The 25,845-nt window shown below is 42.0% G+C and overlaps 1 long non-coding RNA gene across 1 annotated transcript in view; it reads left to right on the forward strand.

Moving 5' to 3' along the window:
- The first annotated feature begins 1,920 nt into the window (after positions 1-1,920).
- LOC118617387 overlaps positions 1,921-25,845 on the forward strand; it is a 43,118-nt gene continuing 19,193 nt past the window's right edge. The window contains exon 1 of the long non-coding RNA XR_004956822.1: positions 1,921-2,017. This is a non-coding gene — a long non-coding RNA (uncharacterized LOC118617387). The remainder of the gene's footprint in view (positions 2,018-25,845) is intronic.

Genomic DNA, 25,845 nt, shown 5'->3' on the forward strand with positions numbered 1-25,845 from the left:
TCTAAAATCAATAATAACATTTCCTTGGGTAAGAGTTAAAAAAATATATAATTCATTTTTTTTAAACAGTTTTACGCTCACAGCTAAAACAATTACGGTTCCAATAAAGCACCTGCCGCTACACTAGCACAGCCTCCCTACTATCAACATTTGTTACAATGAACCCACATTGATACATCAGTATCACCCCAAGTCTATAGTTTATCTTAAGGTTCGCTCTTTGTGTTGTACGTTCTGTGGGATTTGACAAATGGGTAGTGATATGTGTCCACCATTATAGTATCACACAGAATAGTGTCACTGCCCTAAAAGTCCTCTGTGTTCCCCCTATTCATTCCTTCCTCCCCCCTGACCTCTGGTCACCACTGATATATTTTTTTTTTTTTATTTTTTTTATTTTTTTATCCTCACCCGAGGACATTTTTCCACTTTTTGTTCAGGTAGAGTGGGAGGGAGAGAGAGGAACAGAGAGAGAGAGAGAAACATCGATGCGAAAGGGACACATCGAGTGGCTGCCACCCGCACAACCGACCAGGGCCGGGGACAAACTGCAACCGAGGTACATGCCCTTAGCGGGAACCGAACCCGGGTCTCTCGGGACCGCAGGCAGACGCTCTAACCGCTGAGCCACACCGGCCAGGGCCCACTGATATTTTTTACAGTGTCCATTATTTTACTGCTTCCAGAATATCATATAGTAAAAATCATACAGTTGGTAGCCTCCATCTTTCCCTTATTTATTTTTATTTAATTTATTTTTTCTCTTTATTTTTTTCTGTCACCCTTTATCCTCCCATACCCTCTTCCATCCCCGCCCGCCCCCCCTTTCCTGAGTCGCGTTGCCATGGTGCTTTCCACAAGTTTGCACCAACCTGCAGCCCAGCAGCCGTGCCTGAGTTACCACGACCAAATTCACCAGCATTGGTTTACTTTACAAAATTAAACTTTGAGAAGTGAAAAGTGATTTCAATATACATGTCTTTCATTTTGTTAGGTTAAATGTGTGTGTGTGTGTGTGTGCCCTTTTCTTTTTCAGTAAATCACCTAAGCAATTGATAATTATTGAGGGGCAAAGAGATTGAGCTTTAATCTTTCAACACGTACTTGTTGCACTTCTAGCGATATGTAGAGACCTGTGCGTTCACCTCACTGAGCAGGTCGCTGCCTCTTTGTGGAGGTTATGTCCCAGCAGGGCCAGAGAGGCGTCAGGACTGACATGCAGCCTGTACTTACCAAGCCACATGCCCCAGTATGGGCTCCGTCAGGCTGGAGGCAGGGGAACCTCTGTAATTTTCTAGGCTGGTATTGCTAATAGTTTGCATTAATGTATGGGTTCTTTGCTCTAATGAAGGTTGGATTTAGCCCGGCTGGTGTGGCTCAGTGGACTGAGCGTCATCCCACGGACTGAGAGGTCCCAGTTCAATTCCTGGTCAGGCAGGGCGCATGCCTGGGTTTTGGGCTCGATCCCAAGTAGGGGGCGTGCAGGAGGCAGCTGATGGATGTATCTCTCTTGCATTTATGTTTCTACCTCTCTTTCCCGTCCTCTCTCTCTAAAAAATCAATAAAAACATATTATATATATAAAAGGTTGGATTTATTTAGTGGTGGAAATACTGCTCTTCCTACCTCCCCTGCCTCTCATAGCTGGGTCATCTGAGGCTGGGGCCTTGACCAAATTTCGGCCGGGACCTCACCACCCTACCCTCAGGGTTTCAGACAGGCTGCCACCTACTGTGAATTGGTGTGGCAGAGAGCCGCGCCACTATTACTCATACCAGTGTGTTGCATTTCACAGGAACTGGGGTAAAATAAAAGTTTGAAAGCAAGTGCCATAGTGTATGGCAGTCATAATTTTAGACTTGAACATTCATCTTTTGTCAGGTATTTAAAAAACAAAATACCTCCTTCTTCTGATGTATCAGGTCACGGAGCCGCCATGGAGCACCCTTTAGAGAGTCCCCACGAGCTGCACACTCCCCAGGGAGTGACACCGTCTACCCTCTTCTGCGCATGGCAGGTGCGTTTGCTCACATCGTGTTCAGAGCCCAGTATTTCCAACACAACAAAGGAAGATTCAAATTCACTTTGCGAATGACGTAATTTAAGATGTTGGAATAAATCGGATTAAGGTGAAACATGTCACTGATGGCAGGAGTTCCATGTATTAAGAGAAACATGTATTTAAGACTCAAAAGACCTGAATTCGATGATTAGCTCTTACCACCTCCTGGCTGTGATGTTCTGGGCAAGTTTCTTTTGTAATTTTATCAGTATCTCCATTTTATTGATAAAATAAAGATAATGTTTTGTTGTTGTCAAGAGTAATTAAAATTATGCATTGAAAGACAGAATCGCCAACATGTTAATTAATTCCAATATAGCATATGGGTCATAAACCTATCAATACCTTCAAATGGTGACCAACCTGTAAAAGCCTCATTGGTTCAAATCCTGACCACAATCCATCAGAAAAAAATACCTGGAGCCACAAAACAGCAAAAGGCACTGGCATAGTATATTTTAACTTTTATTTAAATTCTCACTTAGGTCATAGTGACATAAAGTTCTCGTTTCTCTTAAAGTCCTGGGGCTTTTGACCTGTAATTATTTGCCTGACTAACCATATGTAATTATTTTTTTAAGGAGTAAAGAACTTTCACATCTTTCATTCTCAATAAGTACCTCGGGCAAAAGGCTCGGGCTAAGCGGGAGGACTCATTTCACAGATGAGGAAATTCAGTGATTTATCCCTGAGGCAGATCTCGGAAGTCCTCGTAGCAGGGGTGAGGGGATGGGGCTTTCTGCAGTGGGCCAGAGTGACGCTGGTAGGCTTGTGTATTAGGCGGAAATTTTGACCAACGCGATCACTACAGTGCTAACGTTCTTTCCAGGCTAAATTACAAATTAACACTAATGATGCTCACTGGGCAGAGTTCACCTCTTATTCGCAGTATCAACAAAATCTCTATGAAGCTCCACATTTTCCTAGGACATTATTATTACTTTTAAAAAATTTCACAGAGTTGATTTACTGAATTATTTGTTCAGTCTGTGTCTCCATGTTCCCTCCTGGGAATTAGTGAGCTATTATGACCCTGGTTTACCCATGATTAATGAGGTAACGAACGTGAGAACTCTCTGGAGGAAAGACTTCATGAACCAGAAGGGAAGACTTTGGCTGACTCACTGATTCCAACTCAGAGCTGTGGGTACATCTTTTGATACAAATCCTACCTACTTAGTCTACCCACCTCACGTACACATTAAAACTGGATTCTGAAGAGTTTCCTAAATGTCGAACTGATCCTACTAATAGTAAAATTCTTCATCCAGTTTGTAATGAATACAAAGTGGTTTTAAAAAATATTTTCTTACTGATTTAAAAGAGAAAGAGGAAGGGAGAGGGAGAGAGAGAGAGACAAATATCAACCAGCTCCCTCCTGGGGATCAAGCCTGAAACCCAGGCATGTGCCCTGACCTGGAATAGGACTGGTGACCTGTCGGTGCATGGAACGATGCTCAACAGACTGAGCCCACTGGCCAGGGCAACTCATAGTGTTTTTGAAATTAAATGATTCAGCTCACAATGCTTTTGTAGGCTGGGAGGTAAAGTAGGGCTCAGGAATAACATGGCATTGGATTGCCTATATATAATTTAGCCAAGAGTGGCTTTGCTTGGTTCTTCATGGTCTTTCAGAATAAAATGTTCTATCCCAGAACTACTCCCTTTCAAACAAATTGATGTTTTCATTATGTGAAGCTTTTCTAGGAGTTTGGAAATGAATTGGTAAAACTTCAAAGAGCCAAAAGAGGAAGATAAAAACTCACAGCTGGAAGAATTGAATGAATACTATACCCAGCTGTTTTCCAAGAATCTAAAAGATGTTGGGATGTCAAGATGTTACTGTAGATGTGGCTGGAAACTCCTCATTATGCCGCTGGCTCTGTGGGTTGAAATGGAAAACAATTTCAGAAGAACAAGTAAAGGAATGATTTTCCAACCCAGCTTTTGTGTTTAATGAAACCCACAGCATTTTGTTAGATTTGAAAATCAGTCAAGAGACACACTACAGTTGATATACATTCAAGATTGTTATGTATTCTTGGTAAACTGGCTTTTTAAAGTCATTATAAAATGTCCTTCCTGTATATGTATTTTAGGCATAGCTTCCTTAGTTTAATTTCATCTATCAATGCTCTTCCATCTCCTTTTGGTAATAAATTTTTTTGGGGAAATTTCTTATGTGTTGATGATTTTCATAACCTCTTCATTGTTACAGCTTTAGAAATTAGCTTATTATTATGGGCCATCTCTGATCACTAGGGTAAAGCTGAGTGTTTTTTTCCTTTTGTTGATTTTAGAGAGAGAGGAAGGAAGAGGGAGAGAAAGATAGAAACATCGATGAGTGAGAACATCGATCGGCCACCTCCTGCATGCCCCACACTGGGGATCGAGCCTACAACCTAGGCGTGTGCCCTGGCCAGGAATCGAATGGTGACCTCTTGGTGCCTGGGTCCATGCTCAACCACTGGGCCACACCAGTCGGGCAAGCTGGAGTTTTAATAAGTGGTGCTGGACAGCTAACAGCAGGGAGGGTAAGAGGAGGAGCAGGGCTGAAAGCTGGATGGATAACTAGTTCTAACTCGGACATACTGCGTGTAAAGTGTGGTGAAAACCTAGGTGGAGATGTCCATGGGGAAGTTACATGTTGAGCCTGAGGCTCCAGTCAGGTCAAAACAAGAGGTAGAGATTAGGTATCTTCAGCCTATTGCTTGCTGTTAAAGCCATCGGTGAGAAGCAAATAGCACTCGAAAATGTGGAAGCTGCATCGGGGAGCATCAGTGTGCCAGGCACATGCAGGCAAAGAGAAACTCACAAAGGCGATATCAGTAGGATGACCAGGGAGGCAGAAGGACAGTCAGGAGCGAGATAGCACAGAAACCAAGGGTGACAGTGTTTGAAGAAGAAGAGAGAAGTCACCTGTGGCAACAACCATAAGGAAGTCTGTTGAGTTCTGGGAAGTATTCACTGAATTGGGAATTCGGAGGTTTCTGAATGGTTTTAGACTCCCATCTGGAGAAGGCTAGGAGGACGTTATATACCACCTCTTGTGTGAGGGTATTGTTGTCCTCATGGGGCTCTTTGAGAGAGATCATAAACGCCCATCAATGAATTAATTCTACCAATTACCCATCAATAAATAGGCTGATTTGAAAGCATTTCTTGTTCACTCCTTACCTATAAAAGACGATCCTATAGTTCTTGAACATGCCCTTGTCCCTATGCTCATTTAAAATGGTAATTTCTACAATTGCTGACCATATGAAATGCACTTCCCATGACCAATCTCATATATATTCAACTATTGTACCTTTCCCCAAACAGCCATAGATTTATTCATCACACCGAATTGCAATCTCACCCTTCCTTTCTGCTCCTTTGTAAACAGAAAGATAATATTTCTGCAGTTTTTGCAACGCCTCAGCCTTGAGGGAGTGTAAATATAAGCATAATTGATTTTCTGAACTTGCTTCCGTCAACCCACGTTCCGGTGCCTTCCGCATTATAGGTGGCATGACTGACAAATCAGCTCTGATTGCCAAGGAGAAAGCAGACTCTATTGAAAGCTTAGCACATACATCCGGTTTGCTCCGTGCAAACCCTGGCAACGCGACACTTCTCAAAGCTCCCGTGCTTGCTGTCTAATGACCTGCCTTTTGCTTTGACTGCGCCGTTCAAGAATTGTGCTAGCTGTGTCTGGCAGGTCAGGGGTGATTGCTAATTAAATGGTGGAATTCACTTTGCCTCACCTTGACTCATCTTTTCTTCCCCTCTCCCCTCCGAAGTGACACTTTTGCTCAGAAAGCATTTCTTCCCTTCAAGTCTTGGCCGGGTAATGAAGGCTGGGGCTCTTATCCCTGTATGAAGCCCAAATTCTCAAGGTAATTTTACTTCAAGGGTTGGTGAAATAGGAATTCCATTCTCTCCTCTTTCTAAGTCTGCCATAAAGAGGTCTTTTGTGCCAGTGCCCTTAATGACAAGGACAGGCCCCCGGGGTTGCTATTCTTCTGTGCGTCACCTCCGCAATCAGCCGGTGGGCCTGAAAGGAGAGGCCATCTTGGCCTTTGTGTCTGAAATGAGAGTTCACTCCTCACCCCAGGAAATCTGTGGGCACCTGCAGCCTGAAAAGTAGGAATTGATTTTCTTCACCCTCCCACTAATCTGAATGTCACCTCCAAAGTGCCCAGGATTGTATTGATCTGTGACAAACCTCAGCCCCTGTGGAAGGGTGAAGACTATTAAGGAAGGTGAGACAGTGGTGACCAAGGGATCTGCTCCTCTCCCTGGGATTTTGGCATTAAGCGCTTGAATGCGACGTGATTCTTACAAATGCTTTAAACTAGTTTCTCTTTTTAGATTTGAAGGTGGCTTGGAAGCATCACAAGGGACTGAGCCACATAAAATTGTCCATATTGGCCTGTTTTCCAATTTTATTTTATTTTTATTTTTTTATTAATTAATTTTTGTTACAGATGTTTCTCCCCCCCCCCACTGATTCCCGCCTCCCCCTCCCTCCCCGCCCTGTTCCCAGCTTTGTTTTCCATGTCCATTGTTCATGCACACATGCATATAAGTTCTGTGGTTTATCTCTCCCCCACCACCCCCTCTTCTGGGGATTGTCAGTCTGTACCCCACTTCCACGTCTCTGGGACTACCCCATTCCTCAGACTGTTATGTTCATTCTATTCCACAAATAAGTGAGATCATATGATACTTGTCTTTCTCTGTTTGGCTTGTTTTCCAATTTTAAAGATGGCATTTTCATACGGTTCAGCTTAATATTAGGATAAATGAAAGACTGAGCTCAGACAGATGAAATGAAGTCTGAGTTCCTATCCAGGATTTTTGTCTTTAAAAGTAATGAATTAGTCATGTCACCCATTTATTCATTAACAAGAACATCTGTTGCACATTTATTCTCGCCCTGAGCATTGAAGCAAGGATGCCAAGGGTTGGGCAAGTACTGTGGACGGAAGGCCCTGTGAAACGGGCAGAATCTTGACTATCGTTTAGTTTAAAATCATTCAGCAGGGGAAGTGTAATACACACGTGTGCATTTAGCTAGTTTAACCCACCTCCAGGGGCAGCTTGCTGATATTTGAAGCACCTTAATCAGAAATATACACTCCAGGGGAGGTTGGTTAGCATTTGAAAGACTTTAATCAGGTCGGTACTATAAATGTTTCTCTTAGCCATCTCAATTAGCACTAGAGCGTTTATTAACTAGCCTGAGGGAAGCTAGCAATAATTTTAAATTAGTGAAATAAATGGTATTCAAGGTAAGTATATTGACTAAGGATATGGCACAGGCACCACTGGCCTTGTGTGAACGCAGTATAGGCATCTGGGGTAGCCTAGACCCAGGGTTCTGATTCCCATTGGAAGGTTGGCTGGATTCCTGCTACAAGGGTAGGGTTGCATTTGCCCTGAGTGAGCCTTCTGTGAAGGTGTTTGTTGCAGTGCTTATAAGGAGAGAGAAGGGGGAACTTCATGGAACTTATAATATTGGATGTATAATTGTGCATGATTGGGTTTCTTTTCAGAAGAAGCCTTCCGACAGCAGTGTAGAGGATGCATGGGGGTGTCCGGGGACTGGAGCGAGAGTGAAAATGAGACCAATGAGGAGGCCATGGTGGTGACATGATGATGAAAGCCTGAGCTAAGTCTGTGACAGTGTGAGTGGGTGGAGAGGATAGACATGAAAGATTTACAAGAGACAAATGAATGGATTTAATGGATAATAGGATATAAAAAGAGGGCATACGGGTAAGAGGGAGTCATAAGGACAACCTCCAGGGCAACAGATTCACATGATGCCATTTACTAAAATACAGAACCAAAGGCAAGAAAGAAATTGGGGACCAGTTGAGAATGAGCTACTTTTGAATAAAATAAATGTGAGATTCCTGTAAGACATTCAGGTCAATTAGTCCAATAAGTAGCTATATATATATGATGTGGGGCTCAGGAGGGAGACCTGGGTTGGAGATAAATATTTAGTGCATTCAGCAAACATCTATTACTCATTTCCTATGCTCCAGGCCAAGATTGGTGTGATCCTTGCCTTCATTACAATTAGAATATTTGGCAGACACAGTATAACAAGCACATTTGAAGTCTTAAGAATGAAGTCACCTAGGAAGAGTGTAGCTAAAAATACAGAAGCAGGGCTCTGGCCGGGTATCTCTGTTGGTAATAGCATCATCCTGATATGCCAGGTTGCAGGTTCTATCTCCAGTCGGGGCACATACATATAAGAATCAACCAGTGAGCGCATAAATAAGAAGAGCAACAAGTCTCTCTCTCTCTCCCTCATTTCCTCCCTCTAAAATCAATCAATCAATAAAATTTTTTTTAAAAAATGTAGAAGCAGGATCCCATGAATGATTACCATTAAGATGCAGGACAAAGAAAAGATGGATGATATAAAAGATATTGCATGAATGAACATGGTAAGGAGGATGGGGCAGATAGAAGGAGAACGAGAACAGAATGATTCCAAGAACATCGAGGCATCTGAAAGTTTCCAGGAGGGAATGGAGAACGGCATCAAATATTGCAGAGATCAAATAAATAAGAGTGGAGACCTCCATTTCACATGGCTCTTTGGAGGTGTCTGAATGAGAAAGTGAGAAGCAATAGAGTGGAAATGGACCTTTAAAAAGCTTGGTCACAGAGAGCCCCTGTAAGTGACTGGGCAGGGGTTTGGGAGAACGTGCAGCTTGCTATGGGACAGGGCAGACTCTGCACGAGGGGCTTCTCAGAAAGGAAGTAAGGTACAAGGAAATGCCAGAGCAGGAAGGGAGACAAAAATCAGTCATTAATTTCATACTTTTTCATGATAAAGAAAACAAACACCCAGGTAGCTACATATTTTGGCAAGTAACCTGAGAAGTACTGGCCTCTCCGACACAGACCTGTCACGTGAGCACGCAGCACAGTGTCCCGTGGACACTCCCACTGAAGGGAGGGAAACAAGGTGCCGTGACCAGAGAGGCCCTTGCGCGTCTGCTGGGCTCTGACAGGCCACTTTGTATGGGATGTGGTTCCAGGAATGATGCCCCATTACAAGTGAGTCAGCGTTTCTGGGACTGTCACCATTTTACTGGAAATAAGTATCACCTTATCGTTTGGAGCAATTACTATAAAGAAATATCATGGGAAAAAATTTCAAGCTCTGACCTCTTCAAATTTACTCTTCTTTCTTTTTAAAGCTTCTCTGTAGAGCTGTTCCTAGTTAAGAAATGCTTTCATTAGAAAGTACACGTGGAGCTTATTGACAATGAAAAGCAGCCAGATCTAGCCCTAGGACCAAAGGCGAGACACGGCCTGGTCGCCTGGAGCCTACAACGCGGCTTTGAGGTCAGATGGGCTTGGGCATAGATCCCAGCTTTCGAATTCATTAGTTGTGACTTAGGGTGAGTTACTTAGCCTCTCTGAGAGCTGGGTAATCTGGGATTGTGAAAACAACTTTTTAGGAAAATTGTAAAATAATACACGTGAAGTGTTTCTTTGTTTTGTTTTGTTTTATCCTCACCCAAGGACATTTTTCCATTTTTTGTTCAAATAAAGTAGAAGGGAGAGAGAGAGAGAAACATCGACGTGAAAGGGACACATCGAGTGGCTGCCACCCACACAACCCAACCAGGGCCGGGGACAAACTGCAACCAAGGTACGTGCCCTTAGTGGGAACCAAACCCGAGTCTCTCTGGACCGCAGGTTGATGCTCTAACCGCTGAGCCAAACTGGCCAGGGCCACATGAAATGTTTTGAAGAAGCGGTTTGTTTGATTTTTTTCCTTTATTGATTTTACAGAGAGAGGAAGTGAGAGGGAGAGACAGATAGAAACATTGATGAGAGAGAACACTGATTGGCCGCCTCCTGCATACCCCTATTGGGGATCAGGCCCACAACCTGGGCATGTGTCCTAACTGGGAATTGAACCAGCGACCTCTTGGTGCATGGGTCAATACTTAACCACTGAACCACACCGGCCAGACGAAGTAGTTGTTTAATAGCCAATATATATATTTGGTATATGAACTGGTTGATATTATTGGTTAAATCTGAGCAACATGTATGATAAGCAAGGTACTCTGTCATAGACACTGCAAAAAGGTAAGGCATAGCCAGTATAAAAGATGGTAAGTGATTTCCCCCCCCCTATTTACACTAATAGGTCAAGAAAAAAAAGTAGTGAAATTGATGCAGGAGGGGTTTAGATTAACGTGTAGCAGAATGCAGTTTCAAACCACAGTGAAATGCCACCATGCCATTCTAAAAGAGTCCATATGAATAGAGATGTAAAAGAAAAAGGTTGTAATTGTTTCTTGGAGATGATTGAAGTGCTAGGAAATGGTGTTTCCATGGTTTCATGCTATCTTTACTATGTTACACTCTCCGGAGGGTTGGGCCACTTCCACATGGTGAGGCGCCCAGCATCTCTGCAAATGGAGAAATGCTAACATAGGGCTAGAGTTGTGGAATAGAAAAATATTTGCATGGATGCACATGTACATATGTATCTATGATCAATGAAATCTTTTAAAATTTTTTTATCCTCACCTGAGGATATGTTTTTATTGATTTTAGAGAGAGAAGGTGGGAGGAAGAGAGAGAGAGAAACATTGATGTGAGAGGGAAACATTAATTAGTTGCCTCCTGTATGCTCCCCAACCAGGAATCAAACCCGCCACCAAGGCATGTGCCCTGACTGGGAATCAAACCCACAACATTTTGGTGTGTGGAATGACACTCCAACCAACCGATCTACCCAGCCAAGGACAATGAATTCTTTTAACACAAGAATATGATACAATATAAACAGGCTTTCCATAAGATAGTCACTTGACTTATAAAATCATATTTTAAGTCCACAATAGGTACTGTGCAGAACATCTTTCAGTCTTGCCAGTATCCTTGGGAAGCTATCACAGCCTACATTTGACTGGACTACACTGGCCTGCATGCGTGTCAGGTCTGGGTCTCACATGCACACGGGCTACACACTTGGTGATGGATTCTGAGCAGTAACTCTGAAAGCTCAGTCCCTGGCATCACAAAGATGCTCGAGAAAAGTTGGGTGAATTTATCAGTGAGCTCTTTTGTACTGATTACCACCTAGAAGGCTTGCTGAAGATCTTTCCAACTGATATGCTGCTAGATTGGGTAATAACTTGGGATTCCATTCATTTTACAAAGGAACAGAACACGTCACCTTTGCCGGGCTTCTGCAGTCTGTACGTGGATGACTTCCTTTTAATTAGAGAGTGCTTGGTGCTGAGCAGAAGAGAGGAAATGGAAGACGGTGAAGGAAGTGGACAAAAATGCTCCATCTGCTTCAGTTTGCTTGGGCTGTTATAGTTCAGAGCTCTGAAGAGTTTTGGATTTTACAAAGCGCAAATGACAGTCTCAACCTTGCAGTATGCTATTAGAAGTCAATTCTATCAGCAGTAGCATCTGGGCAGTCCTAATTCTCCTAGAAATTAAGAGAAAACCATCTGTTTTTAAATGCAAGGCTTCTTTCTAATCTCTAATCCTTGTCCTCACTAATTCAAAGGTGTGCCAGCTGCAGAGACACAGTTGCCATCTTCGGACTTCACCTGTCTAGGATAGACTAGGCCAACTGACCTTATGCAAGATGCTTGTTCTCATTGCTAGACTTCCTTCTCATCTCAGTGTGATTCTCTTCTGACCAAAAGAAAATGGTCCATTTAAATCCTTCTTAAAATGATGCAGCTTAGCAGGCTCAGTATGAAGCCCCCAAGGGCTTGGTTTTTCCATTGGAGATGGACTAATGCTTCTGTTCATTTCCTCCAAGTAGGCAGTTAATTCCTGCTGTTGTGCTGGAGAGAAGGGGGAGGCAGGTTGCTTTAGTTTTGAGTCTTTAAAATACTCTAGTCTCCTTTACCCATGGGATCTTTCAGCTTTCCTGGGCATCACGGGTAAGAATAGTAGTAGTAGCAATAATAAGAGTAATACTAATACTACTAATAATAAACCCATTATAATTTGGGATTTAAATTGCCCTTCTACAAAAATCTGTGGATTGTAAAGGTATGGCCAACCTATATATCAGCCTCTCTAAAAGTGAAAGAAAGCAGACTCACTTTCTCAGGAAATTTAATTGAGTGAACATTTATTGAACATTCGGTACATGTTTGATTCTGTATCAGGTGTTTCGGCTGGAAGAATATAAAGATGATTGCAGATTATCGTCTTTGTTCTTAAACCCAAAATCTAAAAGAGGAGGCAAGCTGTCCCCAGCCCTGTGCCCTGTTGTCTTGCTGTTCCTTCTGTTCCTCTCTTCTCTCCTTCCTTCACCCCCTGCTTACCAGCATTGACTGAGCACCTTAGGCCAGGTGCTGGGGTGTTGGTTTTGCAACTTTGGGAATTTTCTGGGTGAAGCTGGCCCCCATATATGGAGGTCAGGAAGAGACCACTCCAGATTGGGTTATGGCAGGTTTAATTAGCAAGGGAAATTACATATGAACTTTGTCTTGGGCAACCAAAAGACAAGTGATCTCTGAACTAGCCCAGCAAAATCTTAAAAGCTTATATAGAAACCTTAACTGGGTTCAATGACATATTCAGTTCAGACTGTCTTAACAGTACGTTACTCACACAAAACTTCATTCTTGAAAACAGTTCTGGCTCTGAGAACAGTGGGCGGAACGTACACTCCAAGGACAGGGGAGGAGATGAGCAGCCTTTGGTTGTTCAGGTCCAACTCTCAGGTCAACCAGCAGTCACATCCTCTTGATGATGTCCTCTAACAAGGGACACAGACATAAACAAGGAATTGGGTATGTTCTGCAGAGACTCAGAGAATCGTGGAGCCTCCCACTTGGAGGTAGCAAGACGCATAGGTCAAAATGCTTGTGAAGGAGATGTGGAGCCTCCAAAACTTTGGCTTCCACACTCTTCCTCTGACTCTCTTCTTCCCAGATAATTCCAGTGAGGAGACAAAGAAGAGTAGCTCCTCAGAAGAGACCTTCCTGGACTTTTTTAGCTTCTCTTTCTTTCTCTCTTTCTTTCTCTTTCTCTTCTTTCTTTCCCTCCCTCCCTCCCTCCCCTCCCCCCCTCCCTCCCTCCCCCCTCCCTCCCTCCCTCCCTCCCTCCCTCCCTCCCTCCCTCCCTCCCTCCCTCCCTCCCTCCCTCCCTCCCTCCCTCCCTTCCTTCCTTCCTTCCTTCCTTCCTTCCTTCCTTCCTTCCTTCCTTCCTTCCTTCCTTCCTTCCTTCCTTCCTTCCCCCTAGTGAGAACGAACCTGAGACTCTCTGGTCCGCAGGCCGATGCTCAACCGCTGAGCCAAACTGGCCAGGGCCAGCTTCTCTTTCTTTTGCTTAATAACTGTTATAGACTGATACTGTCGTGGACTATACTGCACATAGAAATATATGCAGAAGTAAGAGCAGCAGACTTTTCTACTTAATCTTTTTGAGGAAGTTCTGAGTTTGAAAACTGAGGTAGCTAAAGGCTGAGGATGGTTTCCTTTCCCAGAGATCAGGAAATGAAGCACTGGGGTTTGGCCTGGTTGCTGAAGGCACTGCGAAAGGAGTGGTGCCAGGGATTAGGCCCCATAATATCAGTACGGCTGATAAAGGTTATTTAGAGATTTGGGGCCTTTGAGGGTCTAAATCAGTCAGTTGTGGTTGGGGTAAAAGATGCTTATATTTGAACAATGTCCACTAAAGTTCAAATTCTTTTTTGAGGCAGTTTTTGTTTTTATTTTTTTTCTAGCTTTATTGAGGTATACTTGGCAATTAAAAATTGTGTATATTTAAGGTATACAACTTGATGATGTGATATATATATGTATATAGAAATATATATGTGTGTGTATATATATATACATATATATATTTACCACAATAAAGTTAACTAACATACCCATGTTACATAGTTCACATTTGTTTATTTTTTGGTGAGAATACTTAACTACTACCCTCTTAGTACATTTCAGTATTCAATTCAGATTGATTAACTATAGTCACATTATTGTACATTAGATTTCCAGAACTCATTCATCTTGCATAACTGAAAATTAGTACTCTCTGGCATTTCCCCTTTCCCCTCTCCCTCAAACCCCTGGTAATTATCATTCTACTCTCTGCTTCTGTGAGTTTATTGATTATATTAGATTCTACTTATAAATAATATCATACAGTATTTGTCTTTTAGTATCTGGTTTATTTCACTTAGCACACTGTCCTTAAGATTCATCCATGATCCTGCAAATTGCAGGATTTCTGTCTTTGATATGGCTGAATAATAGTCCACTGTGTGTGTGTGTGTGTGTGTGTGTGTGTGTGTGTGTGTATATATATATATCACATTTTATTTAGCTATTAACCCATTAAGGGATACTGAAGTTGTTTCCACATTTTGACTATTACGAATAATGTTGTAAATGAAAACAGTAGTACAGAAATCTTTCGAGGTACTGATTTTATTTCTTTGTATTTATACTCAGTAATGGGATTGCTGGATTATGTGGTAGTTCTATTTTTAATTTTTTGAGAAAAATCCATACTATTTTTCATAGTGATTCTACCAATTTACATTCCCATCAACATTATACAAGGGTCCCCTTTCCCCCACACTCATCTCAACACTTGTACCTCCTGTCTTCTTGATTGCAATCATTCTATAAGTCTGAGATGATATCTCATGGTAGTTTTGATATGCATGTCCTGATGATAAGTGATACTGACATCAATTCATATACTGTTGGTCATTTGTATGTCTTCTTTGAAGAAATATATATTTGGGTCTTTTGCCATATTTAAATGAAATAATATTAAGTTATATATACATATCATATCTTCTTTATCTATTTCCCCATCAATGGACATTTAGGTTGCTTCCATATCCTGGCTATTGTGAATAATGCTAGAATGAACATGGGAGTGTGGATATTTCTTTAATATCCTGATTTCATTTTCTTAGAATATATACCCAGGAGTGGGATTACTGGATCATGATAGTTCTATTTTTAATTTTTTGAAGAATCTCCACACAGTTTCCATAATGGCTGTACCAATTTACATTCCCACCAACCCTGTGACAAGAGCTCCCTTTTCTTCACATGCTCACCAACTCTTGTTGTATTTTATCTTTCTGATAATGGTCATTCCAACAGGTGTGTGGTGATATTTCACAGTGGTTTTGATTTTCATTTCTCTGATGATTAGCGAGGCTGAGTACCTTCTCATATACTCATTGGCCATTTGTACATTTCCTTTTGAGAAATGTCTATTCAGGTCCCTTGCCCATTAAATTTTCTTTCTTTTCCTTCCTTCCTTCCTTCCTTCCTTCCTTCCTTCCTTCCTTCCTTCCTTCCTTCCTTCCTTCCTTCCGCTATTATGAGTTCCTTATATTTTTTTATTTTGACTCTATATCAGATATATTATTTGAAAATATTCTATTACTTTCTGTAAGTTATCTTTTCACTCTATTGGTTCTTCCCTTTGTTGTGCAGAAGCTTTCTAGTTTGATGCAATCCCATATATCTATTTTTGCTTTTGTTGCTTGTGCTTTTGTTGTCTATTTAATAAATCATTGCCCAGACCAATGTCAAAAAGATATTTCCTTATGTTTTCTTCCAGGAGTTCTATGGTTTCATATCTTACATTTAAGTCCTTGATACATTTTAAGTTAAGTTTTGTATATGGTGTATGATATGGATCTAATTTTATTCTTTTTCATTTGGATATCTAGTTTTCCCAACACTGTTTATTGAAGAAGCTGTCCTTTCCCTGCTGTGTGTTCTTGCCACCTTTGTTGAAGACTGTAGATGAGTTGGTATGTTTCTGAGCTCTCTATTCTATTCCATTGGTCTATATGTCTGTTTTTCTGACAGAACTATACTCTTTTGATTACTGTAGCTTTGCAATATATTTTGTAGTCAGAAAATGTGATGCCGTCAGGTTTCCTTTTGTTCAAAATTGCCTTGGCTACTTGGGTTATTTTGTGGTTCCATATAAATTTTAGGGTTTATAAAACATATCTGTAAAGAATGTCATTGGAATTTTAATAAGGATTACATTGAATCTGTAGATCATATTGGGTAATATGACATGTTAACAATATTAATTCTTACGGTCCAGTAACATGGGATGTCTTTCTGTGTCTTCTTTAGTTCCTTCATCAATGTTTTATCAAGTTTAAATTCTTTAACCTAGATTTTAAGATTCTCTGTGGTTTGGTCTTTGACAACCTTTCTACCTTGACTTTTTACTATTCTCTAATTGGCTATCTATGCTTTGATTGACTGAACTGAACTGCCTCCTGGACACATTTTCTCAACTCAATGACTTTTCTTATGCTGCTGAGAAGCCTTTTTAAAGATATCTTTCTTGCCTGGCCGGTTTGGCTCAGCGGTTAGAGCGTCGGCCTGCAGTCTGGAGAGACCCGGGTTCGGTTCCCGCAAAGGGCATGTACCTCGGTTGCAGTTTGTCCCCGGCCCTGGTTGGTCATGCGGGTGGCAGCCACTTGATGTGTCCCTTTCACGTCGATGTTTCTCCCTCTCTCACTCTCTCCCTCCCACTCTATCTGAACAGAAAATGGAAAAATGTCCTTGGGTGAGGATAAAAAAAAAAGATGTCTTTCTTTACTTTCATCACCATCTTTCTATTTATCTAAATCTTTCTATCCTTCATGTTCTATCCCCCTGCCTTCATCAAATTCTAATTGATGGCCAGCAATAAGCCCTCTCTTTTTTTGAAATTCAGTGCACCTAATCTGAATGTCCTTCAGTCATCTTTTTCATGTTCTCTCCTGTAATGGACCATAAGCATATCAAGGACAGGGATGCTATTTTGGCCATTTTTGTATCCCTGACAATTTCTTACACAGAGCAAACACTCAAGAAATATTTGGTCAATAAAAACATACTTTCAGAATTTGAAATTTGGATTTTGAAAGTTTTTGACCATTATATTAACGTCTCAATTATTTCAGTTTATCTTCTAACACTCCCAAAATTGGTTCTCATCTTATGGTGTCTTTTTGTTTTTTTGTTTTTTTCATTAATTCCTTCCACACAGACTCCTCAGAGCTATCTCTGGCCATTTTTTGGTATCACCTTAACAAGTTTCTATACCTTGTTAATTTTTATTTTAATGAGATCTGTCTTTGTCTAGACTGTAATTGTCTGAGGTTTTCCAATAGTCTGCTCAATAACCTTCTTCACTATAGGTTTCCCATCTCTAGTTTCCCTTCCCACCACCTCACAAAGCCAGACCCACTTGTATAACAGGTAATAGTAATAAAACAGATAATATTTATTGAGTACTTGTGAAGCTTGACCCATTGCATTTATATACTTTCTCATCTTCCCAACAAACTTACCAGATAGTGTTAAGGACTAAATGTTTGTGTCCTTTTAACATTCATATGTTGAAGCCCTACCCACAATATGACTGTTTAGAGAAAAGGTCTTCAGGGAGGTTTCAAGGTTAAATGAAGCCTTAAGGGTGGGGGCTTGATCTGTTAGAATTAGTGTCCTTATAGGAACAGACCTTAGAGAGCTTGTTTGCACTCTCTCCATGCACATCCACAAAGGAAGGGCCACATGAGGACACAGTGAGAAGTTGGCCATTTGCAAGCCAGAAAGAGTCCTCCCCAGAAAATGACTATGTTGGTCACTTAATCTTGGACTTTTGCCTCTAAAACTGTGACAAAACTGCTGTTTTAGCCCTGGCCGATTTGGCTCAGCGGTTAGAGCATCAGCCTGAGGTCCGGAGAGACCCGGGTTCGGTTCCCGCTAAGGGTACGTACCTCAGTTGCAGTTTGTCCCTGGCCCTGGTTGGGTCATGCGGGTGGCAACCACTCGATGTGTCCCTTCGCGTCGATGTTTCTCTCTCTCTCTCCCCCTCCCACTCTATCTGAACAAAATATGGAAAAGTGTCCTCGGGTGAGAATCGAAACAAAAAACAAAACAAAACTGATGTTTTAGCCATCTAGTCTATGTCTGTTCTGGCAGCCTGTTCAGATTAATACAAGTAGGTAACGATATTAACATAAGAAGATAATAAGGCTCAGAGTAGCTAAATAAATTGTTCCAAGTCTCATAGTTTATAGATTGTAGAGCTAGGATTTTAATCCATGAACCCCCAATTCCAGATCCCTGTTCTTAGCCATTAGGATAGATCCCCCATGCTTTCACACTTTGCTCTGAAAGATGTGTTAGAAAACTGGCTTTTTTTGGGGAAAAAAAAAAGTCTGATTTATAGTGCTTGGCAATTGCTGTGCTATAAATACTCCCACATTTCAAACTACATTGGTTTTGCAACTAGTTTTATACATTTAGTAACGGGCTCTTGCAGGCCATTGTAAGCTCCTCCAGCACACCACTGGTTGCTCCCTTTAAGAAACTCTTGAAAAACGCAACACTCTAACAGGAGTAAAAGCTCCATTAAGTCAGGAACAGTGCATACCTTTGTCGTTAGTGCAGTAGGTTGTCCATAAGTATTTGCTAAATATTTATTAGCTACTTAGGAGATTTATGTTTATTATTTCAGTTAACAAATGGTCTGAGGAATCGGTATTATTATTCTCGTTTTAAAGATTACAAAAACGAGGGTTGGTAGAGTACACAACTTGACATCTTTCCATTCCTATCCTGAAGCAAGGATTTTGCCTTTCCTGTGATTTCAACACAAGCCGAGTTTTAAGAGCTCAGTGAATACCTGATGCATGTTTGCTTGCATCATCCTGAGAATTCTTACTCCTAAATCTGTGAAATGCACATTTCCTGTTAAAATGGTTACATCTTGTTTTATATAGATGATGATGATGATAATTGTGTGTGTGTGTGTGTGTTTGTGGTGTGTGAGTATGCACACATGCATGTACTTGAAGCAATATAATAGTAGTTTTCTTAAATCCACCTGGAAATATTAAATCTAGAAACATATCAAGAGATGCTTTTCTTGGCTCCACTCTGAGGGGTAAAAATATATTCAGTGCCTAAAAGGAGCCAATCCCAATAGTCGACTTCCCTTTGAGGAGAAAATAAAAGATAATGCTAATTGGAACAACATTTAATGTTTCTCTGTGGAGTTGCCTGGCATCCTCACACCCAACTAGAGACAGATTTCTATGCCAGACACGAGGATGTGGAGAGAAGGCGTTCAAATCTGATTAACTTATAGACCTGTGTTAAAATGTGTATCTTCTGAATCCAGAACCAGGGCTGGAAGAAGAGGTGCTGGGCCCCGGTAACCGAGCTCGTGAAGAACAGGCCAGGTCAGAGGGCTGTGTGCTGTGTGAGTGGAAAGTCTGACGCAGGAAGCAACTACTGCACGTATATTATATTTGAAATGTCACTAGGCTTTCTTGAACCTATTCAATAAATGAAAATGTATTAAAGACCCAAGAATAAAGTGAAGGAAGATATACTGATGTATCAAATTTAGCGGTCATGTCTTCCTAGTATCTTTTTGTGGAGTAGAAAAAGGCACCCTTGCCTTGAGATACTTCACTGATATTCATCTAGAAATTTTCATAATGAATGGATGTTGGCCCCTAGAACAGTGCAAAGCCTAATCTACACAACTATATGTTGTGGTCTTACAGGGATTATCCAAAGCGTACAAAAATATGATGATATGAAGGAAAAATGAAAGATCGGGGACATAAAAATGTAGTCAAATTCAAAAAAGATTCTTATTCAGAATCTATCAGATGTAACATTTATACAATCTCCATATTCTGAGTGGCATGGAAAAGTTAAAATTAAAATCTAATTAATCTTTAATGTACTAATCTGAAGATTACTATATCAGTTTTACAGGAATCAAAGAGAATCAGAGAGGGCAATGTTTGGCCCAAGGCTGCTGAGTGGGTGGCACAGGTAACGTTTGAATGGAACTTGCTCCCGTTCTCTGTTGGAAGGGCTTGTTTTTCACTAGGCATCTGATGAAACTTAAAGCAAAGCTTTAAGGTACTAATGGAAAGTGGCAAAGGCTGAATCTAAAAATAGATTTTTTTAAATTTTTATTTATTTTTTATCCTCACCCGAGGACATTTTTCCATTTTTTGTTCAGGTAGAGTGGGAGGGAGAGAGAGGAACAGAGAGAGAGAGAGAAACATCGATGTGAAAGGAACACATTGAGTGGCTGCCATCCGCACGACCAACCAGGGCCGGGGACAAACTGCAACCAAGGTACGCGCCCTTAGCAGGAACCGAACCCGGGTCTCACAGGACCGCAGGCCGACGCTCTAACCGCTGAGCCAAACCGGCCAGGGCTAAAAATAGATTTGAAGGTCTAGATAAATTCATAGAAGACAGACCCATAATGGTAACCCAGGGAGACAGGATGCCCAAGGGGTGTCTTGAACCATGACACACAGTAGCAGCACCAAGGATGACTCTAGAGGGGCCCCTGACAGAGTTTGAGAACTAGGTCAGGGCCGGGGTGTCTGTATCACCACGAGTCACCCTGAAGTTCTTATTGGTGGTCTCCTTCCCTTCTTTTTTTCCTGTTCCTTCATTCCTTCTTTTCATTAATGAGTTTTAAAATGTCATGCAGATACAGGTTATTGGTGCAAAAGGAACAGAACTGGGGCTGTATTCCCAGACACCTCAGAACTACAGAATGATCAGTGGAAAGCTCTTTCCTGTCTATTTGTTGGAACATTTCTGATGATTTTTGCTCCTACAGTTGGGGTCCTTTGTTGGGTTGTAAAAGTAGAAAGGGCAGGTCTAGTGAAATTTCAGCTTCCAAATTTTCTTCTTCTCTCATTGATTGATTGCCTTATTGATTGAATCATTCATTTACTAGAAGTAACACATAGTTTTATGTGTAAAATATTTGACTAGGGTTTATACAAACAAATAAATCATGGTTCCCAATCTAAAAGAGTTATATACTGACGATGATAATGACAGGCTAATAAAAATAATAATAACAGCACCATATATTGAAGGCTTACATCATGCCAGACACTGAAATAATTACGCTATACACAGATATTATAATCCTACTCACAATGATTCTGAGAGATAGTTGTTGTTATCTCCTTTTTGTAGATCTAGGAACTGAAGCCTAGATAGGGTGACGTTCTCACTACAAAGCTAGCAAACAAGGAAGGGGATAAGACATGCAAACTATGAACAAGGAAGAAAGTAAGGAGGACTAGAAGAGGAGCACACTCTGAACTGGAAATTTAGAACAAGAGAGGTGAGATCAGACATCAGGATGGTGTCTGAACTGAGTCTTGAAGGATGGGCAGAGTTTTGGTGGGTTGAAATGGGCATTCCAGTAGAGATAATGTGTTATAGGTGTTCCTTGCTTTTGGCTGCCCAACCTCTGTTTGTTCTTTTGGTATTAAAACTCTGATTTACTTTTGGAGAATTCTCTTCTCCATTTGGGTAAAGTTTGAGAAATTGTCTATCAAGGTGTTCTGATTGTTTCTAACCAAAGTCAGGTCAGTTGAATACTCTGGAACTAAAATCTGGGTAGACTGGTAAAAACCAAACCAAACAAAACAACTCAAAAATCTGGAGCTCATTTATTTACTTTGTCTGTGCCCTGAAGGGACTGTCTGCAAGTTCCTGCTACTGAGCACTTTCCTCTCCAACTCTGATTTCTGTCCTTTCTGTGCCTTGCTCTTTAGATTCTGTGACCTCCCAGCATACCCTCTGGTTCCTAAAGCAGCCAAAGCCAGTTTCTGTGGCTTGCAACAAAGAACCAAGAGTGGCAAGAACAGAAGCATGCGTCGGTACACTGCAGAGTGCCAAACCATCGATGATCAGTGATGCAGCATGCATGAAAGAGGGCTGTGAGTGATACATGTGAAAATGTAATTTGAAGCCAGGTTGCATGAGGTTGAATGCCAGGTTAAGGAGGTTGAACTTCATTTGGTGAAAAATGAAGAACTATTGAAGCATCAAAGCTGGGGCAATATTATATCTTTCCTTCAATATTAATCTGGCAGCAATGTGATTATATAAATTGGAAAATGTGAGTACTGAGACAAGGTGACTAGTTAGGAAGCTATTGCAAGGTCCAGGCAGGGGGTCATGCAGGCCTGGACTCAACGTAGATGGTGCAATGCAAAGGTGCATGGATGAAAGAGCTTCTTTTTCTTCTGGACGGAAGCCGAGCGAGAGAGTGCTAATTTGTAGCAGAGCGGGTGGGGAGCACATCCCCCAGGTATATTAAACAGATGAATTCTGCTGCATTGCACCTTGAGCACCCAAGAGAAGGAGGTTGGGCTCATAAAGACAAATGCAGAAATTCATTCTGGAGAGCAAGTAAGTTGAATGTGGACCAAATTAATATCTCGAGTTGTCGATGCTAAAGCTTTGACCACTCCCCTGACATATAATTTTTGGTTGAGGCAGCAGGCAAGAGAAGTTCCCATTTGGAAGATTTGGTATTTCTGTGGTTTCTTCTCCTGAAAAAATTAAAATACAAGCCCCATTTTTTTCTTAATAGCTCATAAAAAGTTGCAAAAGGGAAAACATTATTGAGCAATAAAGGGTGTGTTTATGTGTATTCATAAGAAGTGGGCTAGAGGCCAAGTCCCATTAACGTGTTCACTTGTACCTTGGGTACTGAACAATTATAGAGTGCTTTAGGCTCCTACGTCACTCAGAGGGTGTACTAGAGACAGCCTTTGCAGCCCTTCCAGCCTTATCAGCTCGACAGGCTGACCTGGGGAGCTGCACCTTCAAGTGTTGATGGTAAACATAATTGTGATATCAGCAAAGATGGTCTTTGGAGCCCAACTCTATTTTCCTCCCTGGCTTGGCAAACACCTGTGTCTATATGCATCCCTTTTTGTTTCCAGCCAGTATTGTTGGCTCTGAGCCTATCTCATTTGGAAACATCTGTTATCAGATTTGGGGACACCCGTTTTCAGTGACATTTTGCATACAGACACCATGGCAAGTTGTTTTCCGTTGGGAAAACCAGCCCCCTCATATCCACAGATGTAAGATTTCCCTACAGAAAGCAGGGATGGTGCCCTATTTGACTGGCTGTGGTAGGACTCTCCCAGTTCTCAAGGCCCAGTGGAGAAGTGGAAGGGACATTCTGGGGAACTAGATTGGGGGACCTTATTCTTCCCCATGAAATCACTACCGCTCACTTCACGTAAGAGCAAAAGGCTAGCTCTCCCTTCCACCGTGGGTTGTTCTGTGAGACACAGAAGGGCCTGGATGGCCGAAGATTTTTGCCGTACAGTTGATTGCTTCCTTCTTAGTCCCTATCGCTTAGAAACTCCCTTGTCAAACAAGATTGAAGGCTCACTTGGAGGCAGAGACTGTCAGGAAGAAAATGTCTCAATATTAAAATCCCCTTCCTTCTGCCTAATTCTTGGATACTTGATTCTACCCATGTCTTCTGTCTTCTGTCACAAATTTCTATAAATTTGGTGGCTTAAAACAGTACACACTTCTTGTCTTACAGTTCTGAGATCATAACTGCACTAGGTCAGAGCAGGGGATCCTCGGGCTGCATTTCCTCTGGAGGCTGCAGGGAGGACACATTCTGGCCTTTTCCAGGTCCTGGCATCTGCCCACATTGCTGGTCTGCGGCCCTTCTGTCTCCAACGCCCGCAATGGCTGGTCCTCCTTCTCAGAGAGCATCACCGACACTAACATGCTTCCTTCTTCCTGCTTTTACTTTTAGGGACCTTTGTGATTATATTGGGCAACCCAGAAATCTAGGAAAATCTCGCTGTTTTAAGGTCAGCTAGTAGCAACTTTGATTCCATCTGTAACTTTAATTCCCCCTTGCCAAGTCACGTAACATATTCACGGGTTCTGGAGATTTCACATCGAGGAAAGATTAAAAAAAAAAAATCTGCCCGCTTCTCTTTTGTGTTCTGGTTCCTTGTAAAACTTTAAAAAAAAAAAAAGTATTAAAATGTGCTCAAACTAGTTCACAGACTTCAGAAGTAGCACACCATTTTTCCCCCCTCAAATGACTTCAGGGTGTAAGGCCCTGTGCTAGGAGCTGCTAGCGGTACAAAGGAGAGCAGGTGGGATTATATTACCTTGAAGGAAATTTTACACTCCTTTGAGGGGGTGAGACAGACATGCACAGACAACACAGCAGGGCAAGACTTGATGAATGCCATGTGCTGGTGCAGCCAGTCGGTGCGGTGGGGGTTCTGCAGGGGGAGCATCGCTCTGAATCCCATCGACCGAACGTTTTCCCTCCCGACCTACAGTCACTCAGCCAGTGGAGCATTTCAATAAAGCTTCGTGGGAGCAAATTCTCTCTATTACTTTTTATTACAGCAGGTATCCTCCAACACAGGGGAGCGAGGGGAGGAGGAAAAGAACAAACGCCAAGTATCTGTGCGAGCTGGCCCCAGACAGCTGTAACTTACACCATCCTCCCTTTCTGCTGGAGAGATTTCTTCCCTTCCTTCAAAAGCAGCCAATTCCTTCAGACTGACCACAGGAGTCAGCATCCATCTGAGAGAGCTGCTCATTGGCACAGCAGCCGTGATAAACCAGTAGAGAGGACCTCTTTCCAAAGGGGCGGTGGGAAAGAAGGAGACACCCGTTCGTGTTTTCAAATGTGACCACTGGAGAGCAGTGAGCTGCAGCTATAAATCATTCCTACCACAAATGTTTTGGGGGCTTTTCAGCTGCCTTCATCTTTGAGCATGGTCTGGAACTTGCCATGTTTGGTGAGGAGATGTTTGAAGAGGGGATGGAGTGAGAAGAAGTGTCTTTGGGGACAGCTCACCTAAACACTTTAAATAGAGTCCTTGGGACTTGCTCCTGCTCCTTCTTTATTTGTAGAGCAAATACCAGAAATGTGCTAATGTCACTGCTGTGCTTTGCTGAGGTGGTGGCGGGAGCAAGCGAACACCCTTGGCCAGGTCACCACAGCAACACCTTGGCCAGTGTCGCAGGATGCAGGAGTGCGTCTCTCTTCCTGGTGCAGCAGCTCCGTCCTCGATCCACGCAAAGCGACACCCCCTGGAAGTGGAAGTGTGGATGCTCGGAGGCATTTCCACCCTCCCGGTAAACACCACATGGATGTGCGCACGTGGCTTCAGTTCAGCATTAACAACTTCGCACAGTGTGTCACGTTAGCATGTGAAAATAGCATGACTTACGAAAAGGAGTTCTTTTTCATTCAGAGTGCTTCTTCAGTTTGAGAAATTTTTCATTCCTAGTAAACATACCTGCCAAAGGATGAAAAAGCATTCTTCAAGACCTGACCCCCAGCATTGCCGAGGGGAGTCAACACCAATAAAGCAAGCAGAACAGGTCATCTCACGAGTGGCTCCCTTCCTAATGAGTAACAAGGGCTGAAGGGCTGCCCCTGATTAGTACCTGTGGTCCAGAGGAAAAGCCTGGTTTTAGGTCTATTGGAAAATGCAGTCAACATCAGGTCAGGTCTCTGTTCCCTCGGCTGCCTTTGAATCTCTCGTGACTTCTTCCTACGAAAGTGCCCTAGTGATGCTGGAAGTCAAAAATCTATTCTTTTCATTATTCATAGTGTTAGTAAACTGGAGTAAGGAAGTCAGGTGCATTGCCTGAACCATAACCACATAGGTGATGATTTCCTTTTCCACCACTAGCAATGCTGCCCGTTACAGGGTTGTCAGTCAAAGACAAATTATTTTTGTCATAAAAAGTAGGTCTATAATCATAGGCCTGTCCTGAGGGAGGAACTTTAAAGGTTACTATTCTCCCTTTTAAGGAACATATTCTTTGTGCATCCTAGACGGATCTGGCCTCTACTTGAATATTTCCTATAATGGGAATCTCACAACCTCATTAGCAGCCAGGGGTCAGCAACCT

Source organism: Molossus molossus, unplaced genomic scaffold (genome assembly GCF_014108415.1).
Source record: "Molossus molossus isolate mMolMol1 unplaced genomic scaffold, mMolMol1.p scaffold_m16_p_5, whole genome shotgun sequence".
NCBI lineage: Eukaryota > Metazoa > Chordata > Mammalia > Chiroptera > Molossidae > Molossus > Molossus molossus.